Source organism: Camelus bactrianus, chromosome 27 (assembly GCF_048773025.1).
Source record: "Camelus bactrianus isolate YW-2024 breed Bactrian camel chromosome 27, ASM4877302v1, whole genome shotgun sequence".
NCBI classification, from domain to species: Eukaryota; Metazoa; Chordata; class Mammalia; order Artiodactyla; family Camelidae; genus Camelus; species Camelus bactrianus.
Window position 1 is genome coordinate 19,253,825 of NC_133565.1, and position 24,723 is coordinate 19,278,547.

The 24,723-nt window shown below is 39.1% G+C and overlaps 1 long non-coding RNA gene across 1 annotated transcript; it reads left to right on the forward strand.

The window, feature by feature from the left end:
- Nucleotides 1–3,489: 3,489 nt before the first annotated feature.
- LOC141575257 (uncharacterized) lies at nucleotides 3,490–24,254 on the forward strand. The gene is made up of 3 exons (XR_012502708.1): nucleotides 3,490–4,239; nucleotides 21,233–21,400; nucleotides 22,242–24,254. It is a non-coding gene; the product is annotated as an uncharacterized LOC141575257 (long non-coding RNA).
- Nucleotides 24,255–24,723: the final 469 nt, after the last annotated feature.

Sequence of the window (24,723 nt, forward strand, 5' to 3'; positions counted from 1 at the left end):
CTCCTGGAGTTAGAGGAATAGAAATCTTGTGTATGGATTTTAGTTTTTTGGTGAATCTCTATACTGTTTTCCATAATGGCTGCATCAAACTACATTCCCAGAAGGAACTTTAATTCAAAAAGATATATGCACCCCAATGTTCATAGCAGCACTATATACAATAGCCAAGACATGGAAACAATCTAAATGTTTATCGACAGAGGACTGGATAAAGAAGTTGTGGTATATTTATATAACAGAATACTACTTAGTCATAAAAAATATAATACCATTTGCTGCAACATGGATTGACCTGGAGATTGTCCTTCTAAGTGAAGTAAGCCAGCAGGAGAAAGAAAGATATCATATGATATCACTTATATGTGGAATCCAAGAAAAGACAAATTAACTTATTTTCAAAACAGAAAGAGACTCAAAGACATAGAAAACAAACTTACGGTTACCATAGGGGAAGGGAGTGGGCAGGGATAAATTGGGAGTTCGAGATTTGCTAACTACTATGTATAAAATAGATAAACAACAAGTTTACACTGTATAGTGCAGGGAACTATATTCAATATCTTGTGGTAACGTATAATGAAAAAGAATATGACAACAAATACATGTATGTATCTGTATGATTGAACTATTATGCTGTACACCAGAAACTGACACATTGTAAACTGACTATACTTCAATAAAAAATAAATACATAAAGAAAGCCAGACATCTCAAAAAAAAAAGATTTAAAAAAAGAGAAATCTTGTGTATGGAGTTGAGTTAATTGTGGAAGTCTTAATTTTAACAATTCAAGCCTCACATTGTGGTTCTAGAAAGTTCGGCCAAGTATGAGGGGGTAACTTATGTATAGATTCCACCCTGAGAAATAATGCACCCTTCTACAGTCATGGTCATGCAGTTTAACTGTGCTCTGTTAAGGGAATGGATTTCAAGCTTAGCTGATTATAAGAATCACCTGAAAAATGTATTCAACACACCTATTTCCTAGAAAAATCCACAGACATTCTTATTCAGCCAAAACGGGATCTGGCCCAGGAATTTGAGTATTTTAAAGGCATTCAAGTGTTTCCGAAGATGGGCCAAGTTTGGGAACTCCTGAGTTAGTCACGACTCCCGGGGAAAGTTCTATCAGAGAAGCAAGAGAGCATCATCTTTAGGGGGTTGAGGTTTGAAGGTGAACTCCTAAGAATTTGGATGGAGGTAGTAAAAAGTTACCATAGGAATGGAATGAGGGGTGGGGTGCCTGGTCCAGCGATAGAAGTTCTAAGCATAACTAGTTCCCTCATTGCCTCGGTTTATATTTTTATATATTAAGATCTGAGAAACCATATCCCCAGCAATTTTGTCAGCCCTCCTCATTCCCCTGTCAAAACAAGAGGAAAATAGATACATAGGGAAGGAATAAAATAGGGAGGGAAAGAGAGAGCGAGCATGCAAGCAAATATTTATGAAAATTAACATATGTCTAAGCCAAGATGGAAATGTAATTCCCATGCTATCTTGCATCCTAATGAAAACAATTTAATACGAGACATTTGAAGTTAGCAAAAGCTGCTATGAGGCCATTTTTTAAGAAGATTTGATAAAGATCAATTAAACCAATTTTTTTTTTCAAAACTCCCATTACGTTGGGTTACATAGCTTATTCCTTTGAAGCTCTGAGTTTTTTGGAATGGTGAAAGACAATCACAACAGTTCATTCTTTGAAGACCTGCACATTGGTGGACTCCAAACTGAAAAAAATCAAGTTCTAGTCCAAGCAGGGCTGTTCTCGGAGACCTCCTTTTCCGACCCATCTTATATTTTCTTTCAATTGGGAGCCTGAGCATGCAGCTGGGTCAGTGCTACCTCCAGCCTTGGAAGGTCCCCAGAGCTATTTCCAAACCTTCACCTCCCTGTAAGGCGGCTGAAGACAGCCTGCATGCTCTCAGGTGAAACATACACAGCTGACAGATTACGAGTGACGACTAGCACTTGACAGGATGAATAGGGCTGGGAAAAACCAAACCCCTTCTAGATGTTCCAGCCAGCTTCCCAGCATCATCCCCACTCCTCCCTCCTGACTCTACTCAGACCAGGCTGTCTTAGAGGAGGCACCGAGACAGTTTCTTCTTTAAATGTTACATGATTGATACTCTTCTAAATAATAAGCAAGAGAATTCTGAGTCATTCAACAAGGTTCTCTGGACCAAGCTCCCCTGGCAGTGTGGAAGGCACACACGTGTTCTCTTTTTCTGTCACTTTGTAAAAAGTGACTCTGATCCAACTGAACTCCGGGCGAGGATGTGTGTGTGTGTGTGTGTGTGTGTGTGTGTGTGTGTCTGCATTTCTCTCTCCTCTCGCTCTCTTTCCTTTCCTGGACAGTCTCTCATTAACGGATCCTGAAGACTGGTGTCATGTTCACATTCTTCCTTTCTTTCCTTATTCCGTCCCCCCTTCTTTCTGTGGTTCCCGGGGAGGGACGTCAGTTTTGAAAGTGTCAGAAGAGCCCAAACGCTGATGTATCGGCCCCAGTTGTTCCTCTCAAAAGGCCCTCGGCACCCTCCCCTTCCCTCTGTTCCCTTCAAGTTGGGGATGATTCATCAGCTGGCCTTTAGCAAGAAAAGAGGCCGGCGCGGGGTCTCAGGCCTTTGACCTCCATGAAGAGAAAGGTCACACCCAGCGCAAATGTGCAAACGCCCGAGCAGGAACCAGGGGCTTAGAAACCCAAGGCGGGGGCGCCAGGCCGAGCGGAGGGGGATGGTGAGAAAGAGTGGGAATTTAGAAAAGTTAAGAGTATATTTCTAAGAGACTCCGTGGATCAGCTGACAGCTGGGGTCAGGGGTGATATTGCTGCTTGATTCCCCCGAGCACGTTACAGTAACATCTGCTTGTTAAGGGTCTGGAGGGAGCGGGTGGGGGAACCAGGCTCATCTGACCTCCTTCCACAGAAGGGGGCGGGCCGAGGGGTTAGGGGTTCCTCCTAACGTTTGTGCTGGTCCTAACCACCCCCCTCTCCTGGGCATGATTTGTCAGCGTGGCCTCATTCCTTTTTATCATCTCGCCGACTATTTAAATGAGCCCCCACGGTTGTCGACGGGAAAGCATTTGAAACTGCAGAAAAGAAAGATTTCGACACGGGGGCGGGTGGGACATATTGGTGAAAAATACACAGTGAGAAAGATGAGGAGAGAAAACCAAGATCCCGGAAAACTCTTCACATGCCAGGATCGAATGGTTCCCCAGAAACGTCTCAGTTTGGGACACTGTAAACAGAATAAAAAAATCATGCGTCATTGTGCTGCGTCACCTTCTGCAAACAAGCAAACAAACAACAACAACAACAAAACAACAAAAACAAAATCCCTGCTAACAGGGAGGATGGTTTGGTCACTCAGTTACCAGGAAATTACAACTTCATGTAGCCTTTGCCTCAGAGATTGGGGTCCTCAACTCAAAAAAAAAAAAGACAAAACTCACAACTGAGGGGGAATGAGGACTGAATGTTGATGACCTTTTTAGTTTGTCCCTTTTATGACTTTCCACACATTGTCCTCGAAAAAACTCCTAGTTATTCCCTTCTATCATGAAAAAAGTTAGAGTTTTTATGTGCAAATAGCCCCCCACTTCCAGTTTCTCTGGCCAAACTCATCGTCAATGGAAATGTAGAGCAGTTTCCGGAAAACGGGCTGAAGGAAGAAGAAAATACACTGATGTTCTTTTCTTCATTTTCTGACAGAACACATGCAGTGTGTCTGCCGGCTTCTAGAGTACATATTTGGCTCTGGTGACAATTAGCCAGACTCTTGTGTTCCCATTTCCCACGATTTTTGTTTAGAAGTTTCTGGAAGGATTCAGCTTGGTTCTGTAACAATCTCTTGGTGCCACTGTAAGCACCAACCTCCAGAATTGACACATCGTTTATGCCTTAACCACTTACATGACGCTTTGTTTCAGCCTTAAGCCTTGCAGGGAAGAATACAATTTGGGAGTCAGGGGAGAGGCTGGAGATAGAGGATATTATTTTTAGCTAAAAAAAAAAAAAAAAGTTAAAATAAGCGAGTGTGTGATTTCACAGAAGGCAGCCTCCTTTGGGTTCTGAGTCCACGGCCAAGTTCACGCAGTCCAACCTTCCATGTAATTGTATGGAAACAACATGTTTGCTATTTATAGGGAATTGCCTTGGGGAAACCAGCTCCAAAGAGGAGGATGGGCTGTTCTGGGGAAAGCTGGATGCGTGCGGATGGGGCCTCTTCAAAGGTAAGGGCTTGGATGCATGTGTGTGGTTGGTGGTGGGATGGGTGATGGAAGCTGTTCAAAACCACTTTGTGATTATAAATAATAAAAAAAAAAATTCAATCGGAAGTGCGTTCTGCCAAACTTGACAATAAACCTCCTAGCAGGGCATTGAGATTTTCTTAATCAGGGTCAGACCCACAAGCATAAGGCCAACGAGTTCAGTGGGAAAAACGACTCTTCTTCCCAGCTTTTTTTCCTTTCCTTTTTTCTTTCGTTTGGAAAGGACCCCCTCATAAACATGCAGAGCAATTTTCCAGTACATTAACCCAGGAGGGATCCTCTCTTTGTCGGCTCAAGAGACAGAAAAGTTGAGAACCAGGGTGAGGGGAAGATGGATGGCCTGGGATATAAGAGACAGTAGCTTTTCCACTGTCCTGCCCTGTACACCTAGGACAAAGACTTCATTGACTGCCATGCCTGGCATCAGCCTCATAAACTAGTAGTCAGGCACAAAAGCCCTGACACTTGAAAGTACAAGACCCTGCCTTTTTCTATTGCAGCTGTGCAGGGGGGTTGGGCCTAACAGTGGTGTCCCATTGTCAGCCTGTAGGACAAGAGGTGAAGATAAATAGTGTTGACTTTAATGTAGTCACACAATTTTGCTATTTCCCCAAAGACAACATTTCCTCCCGGGCCGCACATCACGGCCCCAGGAGATACAGCCAGGGAGCCAGGGTCCAGTGGGCCTGGGATCACAGTGAGGGCGTAGAGTAGACGTGTAGCTGGAGGGAAGGGGAGCAGACAAGGGACAAGTACAGAGTCGTGGGATCTGTCCCTTGTCCCCTGTGACGAGATAGTACGGTTTTCATGCATTCCAGCTTGGTCACAGTGGTTTCTTTCATTTTCTTGAGATCCCTGGAAAAGGTCCTAGAGGGGAAAAAAAAAATGAATGCAGGAAGCAAGACTGAAAACCGTGTACAATTATATGATTTAAAAAATTGGGGGGAAAAAACCACTTTGATATCTTTCTGATTATCACAAGGCCAGACAGTTAAATGCTTTCCTGGGAACATTTTGATAATAAGATTTTAAAACAAGCACTTAAGTAGAATGCAAGAGTTTAAGACTTCTACATGGTGACATCAGGAACACGTCAGCTGTGCGGTCTGTTGCATTTTGTTTTTTTTAATTGAAGTATAGTCAGGGAGGGTACAGCGCAAGTGGTAGGGCACATGCTTAGCATGCTTGAGGTCCTGGGTTCAGTCCCCAGTACCTCCTCAAAAAAAGACAAAATAAAACCTAGTTACCTCCCACTGCCAATTTAAAATAAAATAAAAATGAGACAATAATAAATAAGATATTTTAAATAAATAAATAAATAAATTGAAGTATAGTTGATTTACAATGTTGTGTTAATTTCTGGTGTAGTGTGCAGTGATTAAGTCATATATATATATATATATATATATTCCTTTTTATATTCTTTTTCATTATAGGCCATTACAAGGTATTGGTTATTGTTCCCTGCACTGTACAGTAGGACCTTGTTGTTTATCTAGATTTGTGATGATTTCCACTTATACAAGATCTTCTGCCAGAGTTCAGTTGGTAATCTGTGAGAATTGTTCCACATGTAGATATATTTTGATGTATATCCGGGAGATGGTGAGCTCCTGGTCCTTCTATTCTGTCATCTTGAAGCCTCTGCCACCCCCGGTCTGTTGCATTTAATTGTTGTAATCATTAGTTTTTATTTGATGGGGCATCAGCATAGGTAAACCTTTTCTATTATTTCTTTTTGAGTCAAGGAAGATGGAATTTGAAATACAGAACACAGAACCCATTTGGACTGGATGGATTATGGCCAAGTTCAGTTGGTTGGAGAGGATCACTTTTCTCGAATGTCATCCTAAATCTGCTGACTGCGTGGTTCCCTTTCAGATCTGTCTTTTCACCCTCCAAAGAGGCTCCTTGGAAGATAATGTCTGAGCCATCCCCAGTGACAAGAGTCTGTCTCCAGTGAGACCTCTCTGTCTTCGGAGTGGACTCTGAGAGGCTGAGAGCAGACAGGTTCTAATGAGCTATCCAAGAGTATTTTATGTACAGAGAGAGAAGAGTGGGGTAGCTCAGATCCCTACAGGTCCTTTGTGTTCAAGCCAAAGAAAAGTTAGAGTTGAGACGTGAACCAGAGAGGAGTTCAACATAAACACCAACAGTGGAACTCAGATCAGTCAGTCATTAGCTGATTTATAACATCTAGCTGAGTTTCCCTGCTCATTCCTCTATCAAGTTTCTAAGTTGAGAGCCTCCTTCTACTTATGACACCTCTGCATCATTTGAGAAAATATTATTCATCCAAGTTATTTAAAAAATTCTTGTGTACAGCTTTCCTCCAATCTCATTTTAGAGAACATTGCTTGAGGCTGAGATTTAAAGATATCACATTGATGGGAAACTATTTGAGACTAGTTTCTTTCTATGAATCTTTTAAGGAAACGTATTTACTCTAAAAGCTAATCTTTGCAAGTTGGGAACCAAATTTCTTGAAAACAGAAGTACGGACTACTTGTAGCTTCCCATTCACATTGGTTTAATGTATTTAGGGGAACCCTGGAGCTGGTACGTTCCCTCATGAAATTAGACGGAACTGTTTTCAACTTAAACGTGGTTTGATTTGAATGGTTATGTGGCAATAATTTTGACTTTTGATAAATGTATTGTCTTGGAAAATGTGCATTTCACTGATTGCCTTTGGCTTTTAGTTTTGGAGTCCCCTCAATTCATTATTTCCAGGATCTAATTATGTTCATTTATTTCTTTTTTTGGGGGGAGGGTGTAATTAGGTTTACTTATTTATTATTTAAAAAACTTTTTTTTTTTTAAATGGAGGTACTAGGGATTGAACCTGTGTATGCTAAGCATGTGCTCAACCACTGAATTACACCCTCCCCCTAGTTACGTTCATTTATAATTCAGTAAAGTCTTGATTGTATCCAGAAACCTACAAGATATCTCAGAATGCCACTTCCCTTTTCACATCTCAGGTCTGGTTTCCGGGGAACACAGCAAGCGAGCCTAATTTTGTCCCTCTGCCTCTGCCTAATCCACCGCCTCCTCCCTCCTCCCAGAGCCTCTGGGTCTTCATTCCTCTGAGCTCTCAGATGCTCCTCTGGGTTCTCTTCATCCTGCATCTTCCAGACTCTCTAACATAGAACGTCACTTGGCAGCTCTCCGATGTGAAGTACTGAGCTTCTTGGAAGCAGGAAAAAAAAGCTGAATATGAGCAAGTAGAAACCCCGTTTGTAGTTGTAAAAACGAGTAAAGTGTAGACTATGTCTAGGGGGTTTTCTTGGGATGATGAGATGTGAGCTGCTGGACATCTTGCTCTGCTTTTCTGGTTTCAGGTGCTCCTCTTCTAGCCCATTCTTTTCTAGAGGGTGCATGGTTCCACAGGTTTTCACTGCCAAAGCTGAAAACAGACACTCAGCATTCTAACCAGATCTTCTCAAAAGCAGAAAATGACAGGACTTGTGTCTCATCTTTTCCTCCTCTACCCATTTTATTCCTCCCATCCCTTGACTCCAAACACAGAAAGGACTTGCCGTCAGGGGTTATCTGGCAAACTCTAGGCTGGGAAATGTCTCTCAATCTTTCCTTCTGAAAGTCTGCTACCTGAGAGGCAACAATTTGCTTGGGAAAACTCATGGGTTGGGTGCTGGGAAGACTTCAGTCTAGTCTAGTGCCCTCTTGACTGATCTTGGACGATCATTTTATCTCCCCCAGTTTTCTTCTCTGTAAAATGAACAAACTGTATGTATCTGAATAATTTTTTTCTTTCTTTCTTGCCCCGATGTTCTCACAGTGAGCTGTATTATAAGTAATCATGGGAAAAACAATAAGACGATGTTTAAGCGAACAATTGAATCTTGAAGAATATAATCTCAATTTAAGTAAGGCACTGGTATCGTATCTGGAAAGGCCAGTGAATTTGATGTGTATAGATGACCAAGCATTTCCTCTCCTCTTTATTTAGACCTAAAGTTGACCCGCCTTTGGAGTTTTCTTAGTTCTCGTTGAGGACACGTGGTTGTGTAAATACACCATTAAAAACTGCCTTTCCGGGCAGAGACCCCTGCATGTGGATGTCCCATGGGATTTAGTGACCAGCCTGGCTTTCTTAGCCAGAATCAGAGTTTAAAAATGGCTTTAAATAAACATTTCTATTCTGGCTTGTCCAAGATTTCTGACAAAAGTCTATTTTTATTTGTGTGTTATTTAATGTTATTTTTTTTTAATGTAAAACATATTTCAGTCCTTTTGCATTTAAGTTGATACAGGCTATTGGCCACCTGGTGACTCTGGTGTGTGTATTGGGAGCTGGACGGAACCAGTAAGTCTTTCTTTTGTCCCTCATTCATTTTGTCTCCTCAAGCTGGCCTGTTGCAGCAGATAAAAGGAAAAGATGTTGTTTTTTGATCCAAAGACTGAAGAACTCCCTCTGTGCAAAGTATGGCAGCAGCCCCCATCCCCTGTAGAACCAAGGCCACGGGAACACGATCAGAAAAAGAATGGCCGCCTGGGTTTCATGCCTCTTTCCTTGATGTTGGCACCAAGAGGCTTCTGCTGAGGGCCTGTGATTCCCTTGCACCTTGCTGCCAAGTTGACAAGGACATGGGCCAGCTGACTGAAGGAGTTAACTGTTGTTTCCCCCGCGTGATTCAGCCTCATGCGATAATAACTTAGCAAACATGACCAGCAGGATGACCTGGGAACCTCAGAGCTACCTGATGTAGCTCAGACTCAGTTCCTGTCTCCCCTGAGAAAAATGGCTTCTGCTTTCTCTTTCATTTCCCCAGCTGTATGATGATCAGTGCTTTTGCTGCCCAAACTCAGAAATTTAGCCGTACCTCTGAACTTTGTTTTATCTCTGTTCCTCTTGTGCCCTGTATGCTAACACCCATCTAGTCTTACGGACAGTTTCTGGCTTCTGCACCCTAAGTCTCTCCTCTCGATTTCTGTTACCCTGTTTAGCTGAGGCTCTCAGATCTTCAGGCCTAAATTATTGAAACAACTCCCAAGGTGAGGTTCCTTTTTCATCACTTACTGCGTATGATTTTCTCCTCCAGCCACCTCTCTTCTCCTCATGTCCCCATGACTTGTGGCTTAATCTTGTTTTCCCACCCAAAGGAGACAGTTTTCATCCCCTCATACATTTCAACCCACAGTCCTCAACGAGCCCGTCTTGACTTCTCTACAAACCAGTGAACACTTTTGCGTGGATACTAACCACACCGTTAACCTTTATCTTATACTTCATTATTCTCATTTGAGGAAACACATACAGCACTTAATGCAGTCTTCTTGAAGCTATTAGAATTGTGAACAAGATTGTATGAAGTTTATAAATCTGGTCAGGGAGTTAGGTATAGAGGTTGGTAGGAATAATAATACTAGGACACTGGTTATCATTGTTTGAGCGCCTCTTATGTGCCAGGAAATACTCTGAGCATTTTGTTGTCATTGAGTTATTTAGTGTTGGCGGTAATCCTATAAGGTTGTTACTCCATATCCCATTTCACAGATGTGAAAACAGAGGTGCAGACAGGCTCAAACCACTGAAGACCAAGTTTTAAAAGGACTACAAAGGATTATGAACGCCCTGTAGGAGAGATGACTCTTGCACAGTTGGGATAAAGGTGATGGAAGAGGTTTAACAGGAAGAAGGAAGTGATATGGTATTTTCCATTTCATTAACTAGAAATGCTACCTCCTTCAGCCTCATACTGTTTGCACTCCTGATTGGATGGGAAGCTCCTTGAGGATGGATGTTAATTCTCTTGGTCTCCTCCACAGCGTCTAACCCAGTATTTTTCATCCAGCAGCTATGTGTTGATAGAAGATTAATGACCTTCTGTCTTGAGCATTGAGATGCTGTGTTTCGGATTTTTTCTTTGTTTTGTTTTCACTGTTTCCAGATATATACACTGACAGTCTTCTATTTTGATTTGGGGGAAATAAGTTACTTAGTATACATACTGTGTGCATGTCAATACAGTTCAAATAACAATAACATTTAAAATTTTTAATTAATTACAAAATACTTTGGGACCCATTTTCGTCCATTTATCCTAATCACAAGGATTTGCCAAGCAAGAATGGATATACAATGGCCTTTCAATCAGTGCATTTAAAGTTCATTTTAAAGTTTGGTAGCTCTGAAATGTCTGAACTAAAACAGAATTTATGATTGACTAGCAACTTTTGTTCACCAATCACGTCCTTTAAATTAAATGCAGTTAAAAACCGTGTAAAAAAAGAGTAATTATTTGTGATTTAATTGGTTTCCAGAATATGCAAACAGCTAATACAACTAAATAACAAACAAACAAACAAAATTCAGTCAAAAATAAGCAGAAGACCGAAAGAAGCATTTCTCCAGTGAAGAAATACAAATGGCCAATAGGCACATGAAAAAAAATGCTCAATATTGCTAATTATCAGAGGAATGCAAATCAATACTACGATGGGATATTACCTCACACTAGTCAGAATGGCCATCATTAAAAATTCGACAAACAATAAATGCTGGAGAGGGTGTGGAGAAAAGGGAGCCCTCCTACACTGCTGGTGGGAATGCAGTTTGGTGCAGCCATTATGGAAAACAGTATGGAGATTCCTTAAAAAACTAAAAATTGACTTTCCATTTGATCCAGCAATCCCACTCCTAGGCATATATCTAGAAGGACCCATACTTCAGAATGACACTTGCACCCCAGTGTTCATAGCAGCACTATTTACAGTAGCCAAGGCATGGCAGCAGCCTAAATGTCCATCAACAGATGACTGGATAAAGAAGATGTGGCAAATACATACAATGGAATACTACTCAGCCATAGAAGATGCCATTTACAGCAACATGGATGGCTCTGGAGATTGTTACACTAAGTGAAGTAAGGCAGAAGAAGACGAAAAATACCATATGATATCACTTAGATGTGGAATGTAAAGAAAATGGTACAAATGAACTTATCTACAAAACAGAAATGGGCTCACAGACAGAGAAAACAAACTTAAGGTTACCAGGGGGAAAAAGTGAGGTGGAGGGATAAATTGGGAGCTTGGGATTTACAGATACTAACTGCTGTATATGAAATAGATAAACAACAAGGTCTTACTATATAGCACAGGGAACTATGTTCAATAACTTGTAATAGTCTACAATAAAACATACATATGAAAAAGAATATATATATGTATAAATGAATCATTTTGCTGAATACCAGAAATTAACACAATATTATTAACTGACTATATTCAATAAAAAATAAATAAATAAAATAATGCAGCCACTTCAGAAGAAAAGAAAGAAAAAGAAAGTTAAAGTTAAGATACATTTTGCCAGTGATTCATTTGTCCTCTCCAAGGGCACATAACACATACTTAAATAAAGAGAACTGACCATTTGAATAAGAACAGTTGAGGCATTCTTGTCCAGAAAGCTGCACATTCAGAAATATTAATTTGACATTGTTTTCTGAGTTCTTCTGAAGTAAAAATAATGTAAAGAGTTTTGTGTGTAAACACTATTGTCAAGGACATGATTCCTTTCGGGTTGACTTTCTGAAATTCACATCTTCTTCAATAAACTTTATTGGGTATCACAAAAAGAATTTTAAGAGCAAAAGAAAACATTTTTTTTTAAATGAATGTGTAAACATAGAGCTTACTAACACCGGATTTATTGTTTTTTATATTTGATCCATTCTAATGTCCTACAGTTACAGTTACTCAATATATAACCTTCATTTAAAAGATACATTCGAGATTTGCAGATACTAACTATTGTATATAAAATAGATAAACAACAAGTTTCTCCTGTATAGCACAGGGAACCATATTCAATATCTTGTAGTAACCTATGGTGAAGAAGGACATGAGAACAAATGTATGTGTGTTCCTATGTGACTGAAGTGTTGGGCTGTACACCAGTAATTGACACAACATTGTAAACTGACTGTACTGCAATAAAAATATATTAAAATTTAAAAAATTATAAATAGACTATACTTCAATAAACAATAAAAATAAAATAATAAAATGAAGTTTTCTTGGAATCCAACAAAAAGTTATGTCCTAAGAGGTGGTTAACTGAGAAAAAAGAAAAAAGTAAAAATAATGTTTGACAGATTTTTTTTTTTTACCATCCAAACTTCCCCCCATCTCTTCATCTCCTTTCAAGCTATAGTTTAAAAAGTCCTGAACAGCCTTTTGAAGTTTACAAAGTGTGAGGGGCAACAGGAGCTTCCTATCTCCACCAATTATTACACATTTTTAATTAAAAATCAGAAAAAATGGTAGAAGAAATGTAATCTCAGAATAAAGTTTAAAATTATTAAATATATTTTATTTTTAAATCATTATCCTTACATCTCTCACATTGTTGTGACCTGGGGTCTGGGACTCCCTGCAATAAGGAAGCATCCGTTTCATATTTTCTGAAACAAGAGTGTCATTGAAACACAAAAAAGTATTCAGGTGAATTTGATGGAAATTTCTGATGGTGTTCTATCTTTTTCTTAAAGATGGTGACAATTTTTTATGAATGATACTTGTTACGCTCATTTATGAATTAATTGATACAATAAATGGATTGTTTATCTCTCACTTCAGTTGATCTGAGATCAAGGTATGACACACAGAGAAATTGTAAACAAGGTCTACACCAGACTAGAACAGAGTCTCATATAAACACAAATTCAATAGGACGTTAGAAAATGGATTAGAGCACTTTAACACTAACATTTGTTTCTGTTTGGGGTTTTAAAATATTCCTTTTCTGATTATTTAAAAGATTATAAATACTCAAGGGCAGAAATTTTAGAATTTGGAAAGACCATATAAAGAGGATTATATGGTCTTTCTTATAATCTTTTGAGAGCGACGTTGGTTATCATTATATTTTAATTCCTTATAAATGACATGTACATGTAAAATATTTAAGAATCAGTTTTGCATGAGTGTTGACCAACAGGAAGCACTGTTACATGTAAACAATTGACCTGTTTCGCTGAATATAATTTCTGTTGTATATATACAAATGTATGTCCATAAATAATGTAATATTTATAAATTTGTGTATTCATTATATGCATATACATAAAATACACAATCTTTTAAATTTATAAATGCTGAATACGATAATTGCCATGTTGATGTTTAGATTACCCTAACTATTATTTATCTCTGGTTAATCTGTGAAAAATAGTTGCTAGGTAAATTAGAAATATAAATTTGATTTTGGGGGGAGGATGGATTTTTAAACTACTTAACAAATACCTTCAAAGTACCTGTTTATTAGCAATGACTATGGAAGTATAAATCATTCTTACTACAACCAAACAGAATCTGAAATATGAACTTTTGCAGGGCAAAAGTTTCTTATCACTGACAGGGTTACAGCACAGAATTTTTAATAATTTGCTTGGCGTTTTAAGCTATTTGCACTCTTCAGCAATTAATTCATTTTTTAAGCACCATTCCTCCAGCCGTGAGTTCTAAGAATTCAATATTTTACTCTATTAACATTTCACTTGACTATCCAACCTCATTGTTTGAGAACAAATTGAGCATTTCTAGAATGAATTTAACAAACTTGTTTCTCTAGGAAGCAAACTTGTATTCTGGATACACTGTGATCTTGTCAGTACTAAATTACATTGGAAGCTTTACAGATTCTCAGTGAAGAATTAAGTGCATCTTGAAGCTTGTATATGAAGATATCCTTCCCCAAATACAGAGTCATTCACTTGGAAATCCATGAGGGAGGTTTGAAGTATTTTTGAAAAATTAGGGGAAAGAAAAGAAGCTCCATCTTTCTCCTTATAACTCCAAAGAGATAGCGTAGTCTAGAACAATCAAAAAGGTTTCAGGTAAGATACATGTAGACTTAGGCTAAGAGTTGCCTCTTTGATATTGAGGTAAGAGTGTGTTCACCTTATTCTGAAGGAGGGTTTCTTTGTTTTAACACATTAAACTGTAGCCAACTGTTTGGTTATTGCAAAAGTACCTGGACCTGAGCAGTCACCGAGGTGAGAACGTCTAATAAAGAATCAACTGAAAATTAGATTTTAGCACAAACATGCCCTCCATCACTCATGGTAACAGATCACAGAGCGCCTTACAGAATAGCCTCACCTCCCATTTGCAATGAGAGTCCTAGGCCAGGATCACACACTTTTCTACATGTACTCACACCCCAAAAATGCCCTGTGCCGGGGAATTCACTCCATCAGAGGAGAGCGATTTCTCTCCTCATTTGTGTTTGAAACATGAAAACAACATAACAGCTGCATGCTGCATTGAATAAGGAAGATACACATGCATTTAAATCACTTATATCTTACTTTTTTATGATGCAATTGTGAATTATGTTCCTTTTGCATCTGTAATTAGAGGGCAGAACAGATGGCGAAGGCTTCGTTTAAAGTGATGTGTCCATTAAAATAACCTAGGCTGCCAAATGATTGCTCACTGTAACAGGGTATTCATTCACCATGGCAGGCACTTTGCTGTACTGAAATATGTTGCAAAGGCCCCTGGACTATACATGACGCTTATTATTTTTAAGGGCTTTCCAATAAAAGGGTTCACTGTAGCACAGATAGCTTTGTACCTCATTTATCTTCCGAGCATATGTTTTACTATATTGTTCTAATTAAAAAGTGACCTTGTATGTAATGATCAGAACTCAGTGCTGAAAATGATTCATATAGGAGCTGACGATATGGGAAGACAGTCCAAGCCATATTAAACTGGGCAGTGAGGCGAGGGTTGGGGCAGTGGCTTTGAGGGAGAAAATCTTTTCCCAAGATCATAGTGCAAAGAGTTTAGAAGATTCCATTCATCTCTGGGACAAGTTAACCTCTTACTGCCTATTATTTGGAGAAGATTTTCAGGGAGGAAAACAAAAACATTGAAAACAAAAGGGTAAGAAATGTCAGCATCAGATTTGGTTCCAAGATGCTCGTATAAAATTTAATTATTTTCCATCGGGCCAAAGCATACCGACTTCTGCGTTGTTCAAAGCTATTAAAAGATGCATTTTGTTCTGCTTTGCTTGATCAAGATATGTTGGAACTTTGGGGCATATCAAATTCTGTCAGTTATAATAATAAATATTATTCAACTTTCATTTTTATCAGCTTCCGAGGACGAAGAGCTTTCAAATATCATTTCCTAGAATGTCTAGAACTTTGCAGAATAGCTATTATAATTTCCTCACTATGAAAGAGAAGTCAGTTTTAGACGGATTATGAGGACAGCCTTACTCTTCCAGCTCGTAAAGGCATTTAAAAGAAAAACATTGAAAACAATAGAAGAAAACATGAACGAGTTTGTTATGTAATTTCCGGAGAAAGAACTAAGTAAAAATTGGTAAAAAAAAATCAAAAGCACTTGTTAAAAATTTCACAAACATAATTAAAATGCCAACACTTGACTAAAAAAAAAACATTTGCAATGGGTATGAAAGGAAAAATGTTAACCTTGATACGGGAAGAACTCATACAAATCAATTAAAAAAAGTACTGAGACTCTTAACAGGCAGACGCTACAAAGGTAAAAGCAGATAGTTTATAGGAGGAAACACAAATCACGAATTAAAATCAAGAATGTGTTCGGCTTTCTTTGTTCAACTCTTCTAAAATAAATAAGAAAAAATACCATTTTCAACTAGAACATTAGGAACCCTTTCAAAATGTTCATACTCACTCTGAAGATTCAGAAAGAAGGACATTGTGGTGAAGAAAACACATGTCAGAGACATATTTTTGAAAACATATTTGAACAATTTGTATCAGGAACATTAAAAAAATTGTGTATATTTTATCTATGACTTCTACAAATCAGTACTAAGCAATCGAACAGAAATGTAGACCAAACTTTGTGTGTTTGAATGTTAAGTATAATGTTACTTATTGAATTAAAACAATCTTTGAAATTCACCTAATTTTCAGAACCTGGGTAATAGTTTGATAAATTTTAATATTTTTGCATAATGCTCAAATATATTAGCATTACAAATAATATCCTTAAGGGAACTATATTCAGTATCTTGTAGTAGCCTAAAATGAAAAAGAATATGCAAATGAATATATGTATGTGTATGTATGACTGAAATATGACGCTGTACACCAGACATTGACACAAGATTGTAAACTGACTAGACTTCAATTAAAAAAAAATCTTAAAATTTGGGTTCTCTTTGCATTCAAAGGAGAAATCTTGCATACACAGATATATTCCAAACTTCATTATGAAAACTCATTTGTGGCAAATTGAATTCTGTCTCTCAGGCAGCCTTCTCTTAAATTTTGGTTAATCAATGGGAGATTCTCATACTTTGGCAATTTTTCTTCACCAGTTTTTTTGTGAGTAGTTAATAGTCTGTAAATACTATTTAAATGCAGCAGGGGTGTTCACTATTTAGAATAATTCTGTAGGGACCCCTTTCACAGAAGAAAAAGTCTTTGGATAATACAAATATTCACCCCTGAATAATTTTTTATTGACTTTAAAATATCTTTTAAAATCTTTCAGGTGGAGCTTTCAGTCATCGGAAGAATACTTTTATTTCTGAAAAAAAAAATCACTCCCATTTTATCAAATTAAATGTTTCCCCAGCTTCTTTAGTGAACTTTAATTTGGCATTGTTACAAGAGGATGTGCTGTGGACGAGGAGATATTCTGAATGACAGCTCTTGGTTTTCAGATTCTCTGAACTGATATTTACAAAATCCCATAAAAATTTTTCCAACCTTTTGATGGGCATTGCCAACCTGGCGTGAAGCTGAGAGGTGAAACCATGAAATTAAGCAGTTTTGCTTGGGCTTTGCATTCTCCTGGGAGGGACTTAGACATATCCACAGGCTCGACACTCCTGTGGAAACACAGTGGAAAATCACAACCACTTCCTTGATGCCAGGAGTAAGGAAACTGAGGTTCCATGCGAAGACTTCCTACCTAACTCGAGATCATCTCCTAATGTCTCAAAATGTCCCAAGCGGACTAAGATTATCATGAACACCAGGTTCAGAAGAAAATCTTGAGGATTAAGGAGATGGTGATATGGAAGGGATTTTCAATTTTGCATGGGGAAATCAAGCACTTATCACACTATGTGTGTTTTGACTGCTTTCTTGTCAGACTCCACTCCGGGCTGTAAAGTTCTGTAAGAGCAGGTACAAAGTAGGGAAGTGGCATAGCTCGGTGGTGGAGTGCGTGCTTAGCATACATGAGGTCCAGGGTTCAATCCCCAGCACCTCCACTAAAAATAAATAAACAAATAAACTGTATGACTTCCCCCTAAGAACTAATAAAATAAGTTAATAAAAAAAAAAAAAAAAGAGCAGGTACAGAGCCTCATTCCTCTCTTCTTCCCGAGGGCTTCTTCCAGGCACTGGCATGGAGTCTTTGCTTTATAAATATGTATTTTCTCCTCTTTCTCCGGACCGCCACATCAAGGAGCAGTTTCTGAATGGAGTGTTATTATATTTTAAACTCTTTGAAGGATACCCATATATTCCAAGGACCAATAGTTCTGCCAGAGCTTGTGTTATTTTTATTTATCAGCCTCTCTTCCATCATCATTAACTACTTCACATGAGGCCCTGAACAAAATTTAAAAATACTTTACCTGTCCATTAGGATCTTAGAATCTAGTGATTAATCAGTAATAAAGAGATTGAGTATTGGGCAGTCAAGATTCAGACATTTCACAATGTAAAAATATTCCAGACCTATTCTTTATTGATTTGAAATGGAATCATCAGGACATAAAAAAAAAGAGTCCAGGACTAGTATAAAATAAGGAATAGCTGAATAGACATTAAAATGGGATTGCCAAACATACCAAGGCAAAATGGTTCTTCTGTGTTTTTTTAATAAAAACTCAATTTTAAAATATCAATATTTTATGTTTTAATTTTTGATCTCTGACCAAGCTATTTGTCATTGTTGGAGTAGTGCTCTGCAACCACGACTTATATGCTTTTTCCTTGTGAAATGGGTCTTTGGTGATCATTCTTTTTCACTGAGTGCATCTATATTTCTGGGTTAAGACTTTTTGGTTTTTACTTCCCCAAAGGTTACATCTATAATAATTGTGTTACCCTACCTGCCAGTGGCCATTACTCAATTATTCTAACTCAACTCTATATGGTTTCCAGCAGGAGTAGGTTTCCCATTTCTTCCCGTACACAGATGTTTGCTTAATGAATGCCTGTGGTTTGTTTCCTCTGCCCCAGAAAATTCAGAGGCCATAGATCAGAGGAGAAAATGCTAATTCAAAGGCCGGGCATGATACGATAGGAAGCTTCAACCTGGTAAGATAAATTTAGAATTCTATGATTCATTTGAGGGATTTCTTGAGCCTATGCAAGTTTCAATTCATTAACATCAACCCGAGAATCTTCGCAGCTTGAACTATCTGCCCACCTAGGTAAGGTGGGCAGGCATGTGTGTGTCTGTGTGTGTGTGTTTGTAGGCTCACTGAGGCTCAGTGAGACTTAGAACATTGCTAATTCTGCTTGTGAGTGAAGGTGATCACTGACATGTTCTCACAGAGGACAGTTTTCAGATTTTGAAGAGACCTGTTGGGATAAACACATTCAAGATAATAGCATCGGGGCAGAACAAAAGCCACACCATTGTAAAAATGCCTTCAACCTGAAACATTCTGATGGAACTATGCATGAACAATGGACACAAACTGCCTAATGTGGTATGTAAAGATAGCAATAACCCTTAATGGCGACTGTAAAATGAAGCATTATGTTAGCCAGCAGAAAGGAAAAGGCAAATTGATTCCCTTTTTGTTTAGATGTAAGTGCTTATCAAGGTTAGTAGGTATTCAAGGTCTGTGACACCAGAATAATTTGTTTTATTATAATAGATGGAAGAGGAGAGCGCTCGGGGCTTTCTGAGTGACTCAGATGGCCAGATACAATTCTACAGCCTGGGCTCTTAATAATCTCATTTCAACACATCTCGTACCCTATCTGAGAGGAGAAGGGAGGTTCAGAACTGAAACCTTTTCAAATAGTGAGATGACAGAATTAATAGTTATAATGGACCATAGCTAGTCATATTTTGTTCCTTGGTGGGATTATGGAATTGAAACTTGCATTCTGACTGGAACAGTTTTAGAGTTGCCTATTAGACAAAAGCTTTCCAAGTTCATTATCTCAGGTTCCTGGACACTAGCAAGATGTTCCCTGTTGACTCTTTCCAATCACAGGAACTCATTGGACAGCAGAGATTACGACGTATGTGAGTCAGCTTGGCTGAAACACAAACCACACCCAACCCAACCACCAGGTCTCTGTCTCTCTACTAAATCTAAATTCTCTAGGACCCTTTTATTTTGATCTCATCACTAACAACTTAATCTTTGGATGCTGTCATATAGTGGCATCTATTGTTCAATAAAACAAGTTTTGTCAATGCCTTAATGTATCTCTACCCAGTTGGGAGCTCAGGAGGAGGGAAGGCGAGAGGACAGAAGGAATCACCCTGATGGGCAAACCTTTTTATCTGAAATAGTGAGCCACAATGTGTGCTACTGAATGTCTTCCCCGAGTACAAGTTATCTCTAATGATAAGGTTAATTTCTGGAGATCTTGGCAACAGTAAATATGGCTGCCCAGAATTTCCCTTCAGCTGTTGAGGAGGCAAAATGCAACTGGTCATTCTTAAACAGATTCGTGAAACAGGTAAAGCCAGTTCCATATAAGTGGACTTAAACCCAGAAATGGCTACATCTCTCTAATTCTTAAGTAGGATTTTGGTATTTCAGTCTGCCTTCTAGTAAGTTACCGAGTGATCTCTTAATGAAAAAATTGAAACTTTTTTCCAGTGGGTTGTTGAATGATGGAAGTAACTAGTTAGTTACTACTTGGAGGGACTGGATGAGTGCAGTATCTGGAATATTTTTTTCGGGGGGAATAGATCTAGTGTGTCAAGGGAAAATCATCCAATAGGTTTACACTAAAAGAACGATAAAACATTAAAAATGAAATCAACTGCCATCGTGGTTTCTTTGGCAGATCAGCAGAAAATATGAGCTAGCTTATTTGCAAAAGGATATTCATTGGAAGGATACCCCAAGTTGTCATGGAAGGGCTGAATCCAGTGGCCTCAGAAAGTGTGGAAACATCAATATTGAGGTTCTGGGACCTCAAATCACAGTTGCTCTGGCCCTTCCTTCTTGAGACCTATCACTGGTTAACCCAGTTCCCAGGGATTCTCTGTTACAGTGAAGGAACTCATGTAAGTAAGAACCTGCTTGGCCCAACTTGGGCCAGGGGTCTGGTAATAATGAGTATGGTAGTCAGGGAAGCAGGGTTGTAAAACTCACACACGACCACTGAGGGGCCTTCTGTGGAGTGAGGAGAGGGTCAGAAGAAAGGGAAAAAGTGTGAGTTGGATAGAGAACCCTCGCCCCAAACTTGTCAATTAGAATGGTAAGATAAATCAGGCCCTTGCTTTCTGTAAATGCTGACCTCACTTAAGAGGAAGTGACTTTGAGTCTAGAATACACTCTTGATTCCATAGCATCATAGTTGAGCCTTCCATAAGCTGCCTTTCTTCCAGGTTTTTAGCCCTATCCCAGACCACATGGTTCTCTAGATGCAAGTGTAAGCATCTTGATGTAGTGTAAGCAAATTCATACACAGAACAAGGTCAAACATGGAACTTCTTGTAGATTCTTAAACAGTAGCATATCCTCCATGCCACTGCCCTTTGCTTATGCCAAGTTCCTTGACCCTCTCCTCGACCTGGATGTTGGCCTTTAGAGCACTTAGCAGGACTCAAATATCACCTTCTCCATGAAGACCTCTATGTCTCCAGCATCGATCAGATGCTTGGCTCACTGTGGTCTCAAACATGAAGGATAGATTTCTTTTTCAGCTTTGGATCCAAAGATGAGGAATTCATCTCTGTTTCACCTTTATAGCCTCTCCTGCATCTACACCAAATGTTGGCACAAGAAATGCTGTTGGAAGGAAGGGATGAAGCAGAGTCAATGTGAAGACAAACTTGAGGACGCCGGAACACCTCTGCCTCTCCGCTGCTTCCCAGAGCAACGTGGCTGTCACCTGGACCTTCTTCTTGCAGCCTATAGGTGGCAATGAGAGGTTTCTCTCTCAAGTTTTCTCTTCTTCAGATCTGATGGCAATGACAGATCCTTTAGGAGCATGCTGTGCTTGGAATGAAGCCAACGCAGCCGCAGTGTTGTACCCACTTTGGTCCCTATCCATCTTGACAGGATTTTTATATGGAGATTTTATGATGAAAGGCTTCATATCGTTATCACACCTTCCCTGAGTCATCCGCTCCTGGGGGAATGTTTGTCTACAATTGTAAAACAACAAAAATAAAAACAAAAACAAAAACACACACACACACACACACACACACACACACACAAACAAGAAAACTTGCCACATATTGTTATTTCTCAGTATCAGCAAACTCCATTGTTCCTGTTCATGGGCTACACAGATCGGAATGCTATTTTGGGGTGTGTAATGTAAATACAATATATACATTTTATATATTTATACATTCACTTTCTCAGATTTTACAAACACGTATATAGCAACCTTTCCTGGACATAGAGGGGTAAGTCTCTATCACACACACACAAACGAAAGGAAAATTCCCTGTTTTCACTCTTTTACAGATAAGCATCACTTGTATGTCAAAAGTGGGAGGGGGCGTAGAATTTTAAATGAGGTAAGATAAGGGCCTTTTTAAATACTTTACATCTTTCATCTTTTTCACCGCATCCATTTTGCTAAATCTGCCCTCAACAATCAAGGGCAGTGGGCTAATTTGCCTAACTTGGAATTAGAGAGAATGTGACTTGATTTTCAACTTCTCTCAGAGTAACAGGGGAAGGGCCATCTGTTAGGATTAACCCAGTGTGTAAATCCCTTTCAACTCATCTTCTCTGACAACAGGGAGTGGAGGAGTAACTGGTCGACCGCGGCATTGTCTGGGTTCGCAGTGAGAAATATACTTACCCTCTGAGAAGTCCATCAGTTAATATTAACAAGGAGAAAGAGAAAGAACAACTTGGCAGGAAGCTCTGAATTTCCTCCCCCCCCCCCCAGACTCGAGTCAAGAGATCATCAAGGAAGGAGTCTGGCTGTATAGTACACGTCTCTTCCTCTGATGAGAGTGACAACCCGGGGTGACTGGAATCAGAGGGCAGCCTGCCCTCCTTTGGCAAACAAACACCCACTCTGGTAAGTGCCTTTTAATGTGCATCCAGTCTGTGCAGAGGAGAAGGATGCACAGTTGGCAAGTACAGAGCTGTAAGGGGATCGCTTTGACATGCTGATAAAGCTTCTTGGTTTACTTTGGACTTGGCTTTATCATTTACTGAAGGATATTATTAGTGTGGAGATGAGAGCCGTTTTTCTGACTTCTCGAACAAAAGCCAGTGAAATGTATATGAACAAAAGGTCTGTTATGGAGAATCCTACCCTGTTTGTTCAGTGACTTTGGGATCCTAATCGGACAACTGAACAGAGATAAGACCTGGAGCAGAGGGAAAAAGAGCCCACCCAGTTTGGGGCCCCTGGGAAGAAAAATGAAAGTCAGTCCTGTTAAAAATGGAAGCTCATCCGACTCTGAGCATGTGTGTCGTTCTCCCTTATTGCAAATATGATATTATAAAAATAGATTTGCTCTTTGGAGCCAGATGGCACGCAATACGTCTGAAGTTAAATCCAGCCTTCTGACAGTGGTCATCGCCAGCAAGGAACCACTTGGACTGTGATGCCAAACTCTTCAGTTTTTTGTGAGTCCTTTTCATCAAGCAAGCACTTCTGATCTAACCTCTTTGAGTGTCAAGAAACATACGTGCCCCTTAACGACAATGTGACTATGGTTTTGGTGGTGTAACTTCAATGTTTGTTTTGTGTGTGTGTTTCGTCTTCCTCATTCTTGTTTGAAAAAAAGTCAAAGAACACATAAATTATAACCTTGGATACTGACCACCAATAACGGGGCTGCACAACATGATTTTACTGCTCATTTTCCAATGATTTCATTGATTGATTGATTATTGATTGACGAGACATCCATTCATTCAGCAAAGTCTTCAATCCCATGCAAGCAAGACTGTGGAATCTCAAGACTGTTGGGCTCATCAATACACAAATTTTAAAATCCATGTCGTCTTGGGAAACTCTTCACTGTTTTCTCAGCAATAGCTTCTATGGCTTATATTGGAGATAACCCTCTTAATGGTACTTAAAAACATCATTTACGAAAGTGACTTATAAACTGTAAAACACTATGCAAAAGCTTCTTATTCTCAGAATTAGAACTATGACTGGAATATTGTATAAGTTAGGTGAATGAGGATCTATTTTATGCTCAGAAATGTGTGAGGAGTTTTGTAGATTAAAAAGGCTAATCTGAGAGGGATTCTCTGCTCAAGAAGGTGATAGTCTATGAGAAGAAAATAATTTAGTCAAGGAGAAGACACAAATTTAGCCGTAGAGTTTTCTAAAACTTTTCTATAAAGTAATTTATTTGCCAGACAAGGCCATGTACATTGTGATTTTCTGTGACCCTTCATCAGATTTTGCAAATCATTCATGTGCAAAAATACCTCTTATTTTAAGATATGCCCTCTCTAAACATAATAAATTATTCACTTTTATTCAAAAAGCAATATTCTGCTTGTTAAGTACTTTCCTAATTCCATGGCATTTTGGAAACTTCATGATGGACACTGAATCCAGGCTACATTTTTTTCCCTGTATTTTTCTAGAAACCCAGATGATTTTCAAATAATAATTCAATTTCTTTTTTGTTAACAGCAAATATTCAATTGTTAAGACGAATTTTCCAAATGCAAGCTTGTCAAAGAAAAGGGTGCTTAAACGTTGGTTGGCTATTCTATTATGTGATTTAAGAAAGTAACTTAACCTTTGGAAATTCAGTTTTCTGATGGGTAAATGGAATAATAATGCCCCATGTTAAAGATGAAACATAAAAATATATGTAGAGCACCTGTAGTAATTAGACATAGCTTAGGTTTTGATAAAAAAAAAAAAAAAGACCCTGAAAAACGGATCATTAGTGATTTTCCATCCTTGGTGGCACATTCTACGGTAAAGGGGGCCGTATCAGCCTTGAAAATGTGGAAATTTAACAGGTGGGGAGTATACTGTGCACATGAAAGTGCTGACATGGGTGTGAGTGTGTAAAGTGATTCATTCCACCAGGCAGGAGGGGGCAGGACCTGCTGGAGGATTCTCGAAGGACGTCTTTATCCCAGTGGGATTTTATGAACCAGGAATTGCCACTGCTATTTCAGGGCAGGGCACGCATCCATCAAGCCAGGGTTGGCAGGGTGGCGGTGGCGGGCTCTCGTTTCCCCGAGAGGCCATGAGACGTCCCGGCTCTGAGAAGGTGCTACAGATG